Raw genomic sequence first — 9,156 nt, forward strand, 5'->3', positions numbered from 1 at the left:
CTCCATCGTGTACAAACAAGAACTTTTGAATAAAGGAGGCTGAAAAATGTTATTTATATTTTGGCACCAAAATAACTGACATAATTTTTAAATATGAGAAATATCTCCACTATTACTGACATGAAAAGTGCAAACAAACTTCAGCTGGAAGGTTTAAATGCCGGACAAGTTCTGATTCTGATAGAGCAGGCTAAAATCAGCTTCAGCCTCCAGTTCACTAAAATAGCTTTTTGGTTAACTGGATAATAAAATTCAGTAATACACATGCACCAAAGTTAGTCTATTTATTTTAATAGTCAGTTCAGTTCAATATCTCCACATATTTTTTTTTTCAGTGTAAGGTGTATTGTTTAAATAAATGTTTTGCTACTACATTGAACAATTTTTAAATCGGACTTTTTGGAACAAAGAAAACACCTGAAAGGATTTTGTGAAATGCTCCATTGTCTGGGTATTCATGTTGAAAACATAAGCCAGGAAACAGGTAGCAGCTTCCTATTCAAATTGCTATTGCCAGACTTCAGACTTAGTATCCACAATGAAAAAGTGGAGACTCAGTTCATCCAGTTCACATCCCAGAACTTCTGCTTGCAGCGTTGAGGTCTGTAGTGCACGTTTTCCAGACTGAACCATTCCTATGGGCTCCCATGTGGACAAGAGTTCACCCTCTGTTTTTGTTTCAGGCACAGTGATAAGCAACAGGCGGTTTAGGTAACCTGCCATTTGCAGTCTTGATCTGAGCGGAGCCCAGTTCTTCCTCTGGAGTCATAATGATTATTTACCTTAAGGTGCTTTTCCTGAAATAGAATAGCTTGCATAGGCCAAATATATGTAATGCTTACTGCATTTAATGCATAGTAACTATCCTCCTTAAAAAAAAAATTACCCCAAGCTGAAAGCCCTCCTCATTTTAAAATAACACTAAGCTAGTTTACATAGAGACTTTACAATCACATTATTTTTCAATAACTTATTTTCATTGATCGGTCTAACAGTTTGACATGTTATTTATGGGCTACTGTGATGAATCACATCCGTTTCCAAGGTAAAGTAAGCAAATTCTCTGTTTATAGGATTAAAGTTGAAGGTCAAACTTTGATTATATTTTCTATTCTACTACAGCAATATAAAGCAAGGCCTTTAGACTTCAGAATTGGCAACCAGTCATATGAGATGCTTTTATACTTAAAAATTGACCACAAATCTTGAGTAAATCATAATTAACATCCAAGAGGCAGGAAACCTAGCAGATGACTGCAATAGACTTCAAGAAAAATGTATTTTGTGTTTTGAATATACATCTCAATATTTTTTTTTTACCTTGCAAAGAGGATTTATTTATTTTTAAACTGTTTTAAGAAAAGAGTTTATGTCTACCGGAGTGTGAGAGCTGGGAAAACACTAACCTTCAATGCTTATGGTGTCATGTGGTATTTATCTAACTCACTGGCCCACTGCTGTTGAACTTCTACCAGTGTATATTTATCAGTAAGCCATTGGCAGGTGCAAGTGAAATTTGCCGCGTCCAGAAATGTAATGTATAAACAACATTTAACCCCCTTTTTTAGCAACACATTATTAAAGTCTGAGTTGGGATCTCGGAGCTGCTGAAGCACTGGCAACCTTAAATTATAAAGGATGTTGTTGTGCAATGTAATAATGAAAAGTAATTACCCGAATGCCCTCCACTCCAACCACACACAATGCCCGGCACGCTCACATAGCCGAAGGGAGGGGGAGGGGACGGGGAAACCATTTCTGTTAAAAGATAAATGTGTGCCGAAGAGAATCTCATCCAAAATATCCCCACTAAATTATTTAACAAAGGAAGCATGAAAGGGAAGATTGTGAAGTGTATGATTTCAGTGAGCCGTGGAAAGGTTGCTTAGGAGGCTTCTTGTGATGCAACGCAAGGATTGTTGCATTTAGATTAGAGGTACTGACCTTGCTTCATCTCCCAGCTTTATAAACCTGTCTCTACTGTGCATGCTTTTTTTGTCTTGGAAGGATTTATGTCAAATCATTTGTTACCGCATACGTCGTAGTGCCAGGACTTTTTAAATCCTAGCTTGCAACTGCAGCCATCCTTTTAGGTCAGGATTACGGAATATTTTTGCAGCATCCAAGGGTAATAGGCAGGATTCTTCCTTCATACTGGAACTTTCCTTTAAAGAGGTCTGAATCATGAAATCATAGAATTGTTTAGGTTAGAAAAGACCTTTAAGATTAGTTTTTTGCACAGGGAGGCTTTGCTATGGGCAGACTCCCTCCCTTACAAGCATGGGAGGGGGAAGAAGCACCCATTCACACAAGAGCATCCCCAGTCCACAGGACTTTGTGGGGCTGCATCTGCCCAGGGACCTGTGCCAGAGCTAAAAGGGAAATGGCTGAACTGAAGAAGGAGGGGTTAGCACAGAAAGACAGAAACATAGGCCATGTCATGGCCCCATGAGGAAGGAGGGGGCACTAGAAATGTGTGAGGCTGTGCAAACTTTGCTGTCTGTAACTATTATTGACATGAATCTAGGGATCTCTCTAGTCTCAATTCTGGAACCCATAAAAGGAGGTACATAAGTGACCCAATCCAGGAATAGCCTCAGGAAGCACAAACTCTGAAACAGTTTATCTCAGAGACACAATTTGTGCCATAGCCCATACCTACAAAAAGCTGCATCCCTCTACGCAAATGACATAGCTGGAACAGCATGTTCACCATAAAGGCAGAAGAAGATTATATCTGTTTCCTTCCCTGAGCATTTGCTGCCTTAGACAGGGGCAAATTAACACCCCATAGGGAAGTCAAAAGTGAATTTTGTGGTAAGGGAGCAGCTGGACTCCACGCAGGTCCAGCCAACCACCTCCTGGATGCTTCCTGCCATCAGCTACACACTCAGTTTAGCAAGGCTTGACCCAGAGTTTATGCAGCTTGAACAAGATGCAAAAGGGGAGCCTTTGCTCTCTTTCATTCTCAGGCAGAGATATGGAGCATCACACACAGCCTTGTCCTTACTGAATGAAATTTTGCATTCTCTTTAGCTGTTTGCTCTTTAAGTTACCACACCACACCAGTTAAATTATTCCATCTTTGATTTAGCACACAAAAGCATTTCTCTTGTAAAGTAGGTCTTCAACTTTGAAGTGTAGTGCAACTAAAACTAAATACTACTAATCAGGAACTCAGTGCCTCAGCTATTACTCAAATGAGTTCTGTTGTCATGACTTAGGACCACTCACATGAGCAAGAATTTTCAGGACTGCACTCCATATTCATTAAGGAAAAGGCTGTTTTTTTCCCCAAGTTGCAAACAGCAGATGGATTACAACAGGACCCTTACGCAGCATAAAGGTGAGCAAATAGATAATGATTTACAGGATCAGAATCCTCCTGAACGCATGGCTTGCACTTCTCTGATTTCTGCTAACAAGGATTAAACTGTGCACAGTTTTCTTGTGTGCTGTGACTTTTGACAACAATAAAATGTTCCCTATTGCCATATGACACAGTCAAGTCCAGATGTGCTATTTTGGTTTGAGATGGTTAAACTTTTTTTGTTACTATGGAGATTATCTACTGAATGGTTTACTTACCGCCCCGAAGCTGTCATCGCATACTGTTTAATTTATAAAGCCGGTCCAAATCTCTGTGGAAAAAAAAGTCACCAATATTTCTCACAACTTTCTTTGATTTATTTTTCAGTGTCAGCCGAGACATAACATTTATTGTGATTCACCTTAGCATGATGACATTTCATTTTTCTTACTGAAGAAGATGTTCCTGAAAAAGGAGATCAAAATCTCCTTAGCCTTCTGGATATCACATAATAAATGAGGGGGTCTGTTTTTCCTCAGTGCCTCAATAGGAAGAAGTGTTTATGTTTCAGGACCAAGCCCCCACAGAATATTTACAAAATTTGTTGCGAGGTGTTGAGCCATAAATCTGAAGTTCGAAACCTACATCAAATACAAATGAAGACCTATAAAACACAGTGTAAAACAAAAAGTCAGAAGAAAAAAATGTAAATATTTTTAAGAATTATTGAAATCCTTAAGTGTCTTCCCCATAAATAACACATAAAATTTATTTTATCAAATGGACTTTGGTGCTAACAGTCTAAATATTATAAATGAATTAAATATTTTCATTGCAGTGTGCTAAAATAAAAAAGTCAAACATTCTAGGGTTGCTATAGATAGCCAACCAAAGCGCATTACACTCTTCCTTGAGTGAGAAAGAGGGAAAGAAAAAAAAGGGAAAGAGACTTAAAATAGCATCTGCTTTACATAAGAAATTGTTATCAGAAGCTAAAACCCTAAACTGAAAGTTACTTTGAATTTCATTATGGTAAATGAATATGAATTTATTTTATTAAGGAGAAAAATGCCCTCCAGAAAGTTCATGGAAAATAATCCACAGTAGGGTATGATAAAAAAAATAAGAGAAGCCAGGTGATCTTGCTATTTAGTAATGAGACTATAGTTCCTTAGAAAACAGCATCACCCTCACAATCATTTCATAATAACACTCACTTTATGTCATCCCATAATCTGTAAGGCATACTAGGATTTTATTGCCTCTGGAAAGACTAAGAAAAGCGTCCTGATATGTTTATATATAACTGATATTTGTTGAAACATACATATTTACTTTTGTGTATTTTCTTATTTACTAACATTAAGAAATTGATATTATTTAAATTTATGCTGAAACAGAGTACATATCATCTTATATTAAGCACTGTATGCGGAGGGAAACAGGGTCTTGGAGGCATTTCTATTCTGGGGCTCAGATCACTTCTCAAGTCATATGAAGGCAGATGTCATAGGGGTCATATAAAGGTCTCCAGTCTGATACCAGCTTTAAAGAGACCCGCTGTGGGAACACCCATGTCGGAAGATTGTTGGCTTTAAAAACATGTAGTCTAGCCTGACTGCTAGGACAGGAGGAGTTAGACAATATCAAGTTCTTACAGAAAAGTTGTCTAGGAAAAGCACTCTACAAAACAGACGTTGCATTGCTGCAGCCGTGTTTATGCACACAAGTGTGAGGTCTCACTGCCTCACATGCCTTAGAAGCATAAGGCTGTTTCATTTCCCTGACCTTATCTTTCCTTGGTAAGTCGTGCATCCGAAAACCTCCATCCCTCGCGTCTACTCAGAGTCATATTCCCCTCTTACTTCTTGCCTTCCCTCCCGCACACAGCATGACAAACAACTACCTATTCCCCTGGATTTTAGCCTAGTGACAGGGAAGCTTGCTAGCTGTGGCTTCACAGTACTGGCTGTTCGGTGGCTTTATGCAACGAAAATATTGCTGTGGATTTAGGGTATTTTTTTTTTACTGTGTGATTTTAGCCAGGCTATTCCCTGTTCCAGTTGCCAATGCCGGTGCTCAAACACATAAGCCACCATGGAGCAACAGAGAGGTGTGAAGGTGGGAATAAGAGGCTGGAAGAATGGAGGGGCAGGAACTTTTTACAGCAGCAGCAGCAGCAGCTTCAGTCAGTATCCCATTACAACCTCGTGTCTTCCTTGCACAGTACTTTGCTCAGGACTATATGCCTCCAGCTGCAGCTTCTATTTTTTTCCAGCTATTTCACAAGTAGACACTTAATTCTGCCTTTCTTTTCACCTGAAAGAAGGAGATTTAACACATCTGTTGGTCTTAACATGTTCTGTGGTTTGCCCACAGTTCAAAGGTTCATGTGGTGGCTGTCTTAACCACTGGCAAGGCAGCAATACAAAAGCTCTGCAGGGAGTGGAGGAGTTGTTTTTAATTGAATGAATATGTATTTCATTGTCCCAGATGATCCTGAGGTTCTGTATCAGGAGACAGTATCTAATGTGTCCAGAACACGTGTCCTGCTTCTGCCATGTAAGTGATGGGTCGGAGCTACCAAACGGGAACTGCCATGTGTGTGCTCCCCACCAGGACCGCACAGGTATGAACAGGGAAGCCCTGGGCACACTGGGTAGCTAGGGTAAACAGCCAAGTCAGGCTTGGAGCACTGATGGGTTAGGAGGATTACAACAATCCAGGAGGAGAAAATAGAAAATAAGCATTAGAAGACTATAATTAGAGCTTGAAAGTAGAAGAAGGGAACCAGTCAAGGGCTGAAATAGTGAGGCACTGATGGCAAAAGGAAGAAGGGATGACTGCTTGCAGGCGGGTGGTGGAAGGACTAGTGTGTGGGTGGCAGCGGAGCCCCCCCTGCAGCCGGTGGTGGCTCCACCAGGCAGCCAAGCCCAGCGGTGATGGACCCAAGGGGCTCCCCCAGTGGGGAGCAGCCCCTCCGCAAGCCTGGCTTGCTTTGTGAGCTCTCCAGCTCCCTGATCAGAGATCTGTGCACCTGACTCCCTTATGTGGTGCAGATGGACCCTAAAACTCTTTTACGTCACTCTGGGAATGAAATACAAATACATCCAGATTAAGGCTTGTTCCTACTGCCAGTGTGGGATAAAGCTTTACTTACTTTCCCCGATACGCGCACGCTCACACACCACAGATGCACACACCGTCCTTCCACCAGCTCAAGTTACCCTCATTTTATGCACTGAAAGCCAGGCTCATACGAGGTACCCTGTTGTAACCACGTATGCTTCATCACTCTGCCTCTGATCAACATATACCCTGCATGTTACTGGTGCCGCCATTTATGTCACAGCTGAATTTGGCCCAAAAATGTCATTACTGTTAGGATGGGGTTTTTTACATTCCATGTTTGTCCAAAGATCTTTTGTAACAGTATAAATCGCAGCCAAAGCTGAATGCTAATCTCATGAATTTTGAAAGCACAACAGGCAAAGTCAACCTCTGAATACATCCGAAACACAAGCACTTGGGATATAAACATTCACAGGAAATAACAAAGCAAGCCCTGCCATTTCTATAGTCGCATAATAGCACTAGTGCTGAACAGAGAACAATATCAGAGAACAAAAAGGTAGAGAGATTAAAAATATACCTGATTAAAAGGGACTCTTCATTTTGCCAAATGCTTGAGCTTTTGTCAGAAACGGAGAATTCCCTTCAATTATGTGGTTTGAAATTTATGGGGATAAAATCAACAGAAAGTGTAGGACATGATTCTCTGCAATGGGTGGCCAAGCAGTTATTTATCTGCAGTGCTGCGACAATGGAGATTTGGTTTCTATTTGCTAATGAGTGAATTACAAACCAGGGGGGGAGGGAAACCTGCAATGATCTCACTCGGGTGCACCTCAGTCTGCTGCCAAAACTGAGGAATACCTAAAACACAATTTATTTACAAACAGGTCCTTCCTTTTTGCACAGCTCATGCTGTTCCAAGTGAATGGCTGTGTCCTACTGATAAGTATGATGTCACATCTGCAGTCATCCTTCCTCCACTTAGTCACATGGTGAAATTGAAATTGCATCTAGACCAGTGCACACAAAACCAAACCTATTTCCAGAATTACACTGCAAAATTAAGAGTTTAATTGCTTGGCAAAGCAAGCTTCTCACTCTTTTATTTATTTGTCTTTTCAGTCAACATTCTCCTGCATGTAATCAAAAAAATATATCCAAACAATGATCACTCCTAGGAAACAGAACTGAAAAGCTGTGCCTGGTGACAAATTATAGTAAACAGGGAAAGGGGGTTCAGACAAAGTGGGAAAGATCATGTTTTCAGCTAATCTGACCATCGTATAACACACTTGGTAAATGTCAGAAATCCTGGTGCTCACAGTGTTCTATGTGGCCTGCCAAGCAAGGGATGGAGAAACACTGCCCAGAGTCCCAGAGCACTGTTCTAGCCTCAGAGCTGTCCTCCACCTGCACCATGCCAGGATCTGCGAAGGATGTCCGCTCGCTGCCTGGTGCACCCAGGAACACCAAACCCCGCTCCAGCCCTCTTCTTGCCTCTGTGTGCAGCACAAGACGCACCGGTTCCCAAGCATTGTGGGCCCAGCCTCAAGCACGGTGGCAGCTGAACAGCCCAATCCATAAATTAGCCTTTTGCAATGACAGGTGCAACAGGGCCTAATTCTCACTTCACTTACACCAGACTTGCCCCAGTAGACCTGCGTGGACTTTTGCTGAGCTGTTACTGATTTACCCTGATGTAATCAGGAAGCAGCTTTTCTCAGTTACCTTCCAAGTCAGGGGGTTGCCCTGGTAGAGCAATATGAGTAAGGGTGCATCAGCTGTCTGAGGGTGCATCAGCTGTCCACAGCAGAGCTAAACGCTACCCAATGTCATCTGTTTTGTATTCTTCCTGAGTCTTCCAACCATATTTTTAAAAGGATGCAAAAAAGTAGCATTACGAATTCATCCCTTCCAGCTGGTCTGTCCCTTTCTAACGCTCACCAGTCATGATCACAAACAGTTAGACATCATGGAGCACAAAGACAACACTGCCGAGGTTTACCTGGCTGATTTACAGGCAATGAAAGGTGGACATCGATGATCCCCCTCCACCTTGGTCCTTCATTATTCTCTCCTAGCACTAGCAGAGCTGCTAATAGGGCACGTTGGCACAGCGGGCTGTTTAATCGAGGTTCGCTGAGAAGCAGCTCAAAGTATATGTGTGGTGGGTGTCTGTGTGCATGTGTGTACACACAGGAGAGACTGAGAGAAAGATGGTTCTACAGAGGTAAGAATATGGAGCAGTTTGCTTTTACTTGAAACTGTGTTCTTCCCTCTGTGGGCTAAGATGTTGTTAGTTCTCCCAGTCCCTTTCTTTCTTGGCATAGCTGGCCATGGCAGCCTGGGGAATCCATAAAGATTTAGGGGACAAGAGGAGATGGTTGGACAAAGAATGAAATGTGCCGAAGAACTACTGGAAAAGATTGCTTCGTGAAATAAAAATGTATTACATCAAGATCCCCTGCCTTCTTTCTGATCAGTGCTTTTCATCATACCCATTTTTTTCTCTAACATGTTTATCATTCTCTTTCTTTTCTCTCCCATTTCTGTATTTTTTTTTCTGAGCTTTACCTCAGAAGACTTATCTATTCTGTGAAGTTTTAGCTAATTTTGCTGCACTTAAAGCTCACTTGCAGTGGTGCTCCTAGCACCAGTCACAACCAAACAAACCGAAATAGGAGGCAGGGTTTGGTGCTTATGAAAGAGACACCAAGCAGGGACCAGCTTTCTGGTTCCAGGTTTGAATAGTGTCTGGCACAACAGGGTTT

The sequence above is a fragment of the Egretta garzetta genome, unplaced genomic scaffold (assembly GCF_000687185.1).
Source record: "Egretta garzetta isolate BGI_Z169 unplaced genomic scaffold, ASM68718v1 scaffold268, whole genome shotgun sequence".
In the NCBI taxonomy this organism is placed as follows: Eukaryota; Metazoa; Chordata; class Aves; order Pelecaniformes; family Ardeidae; genus Egretta; species Egretta garzetta.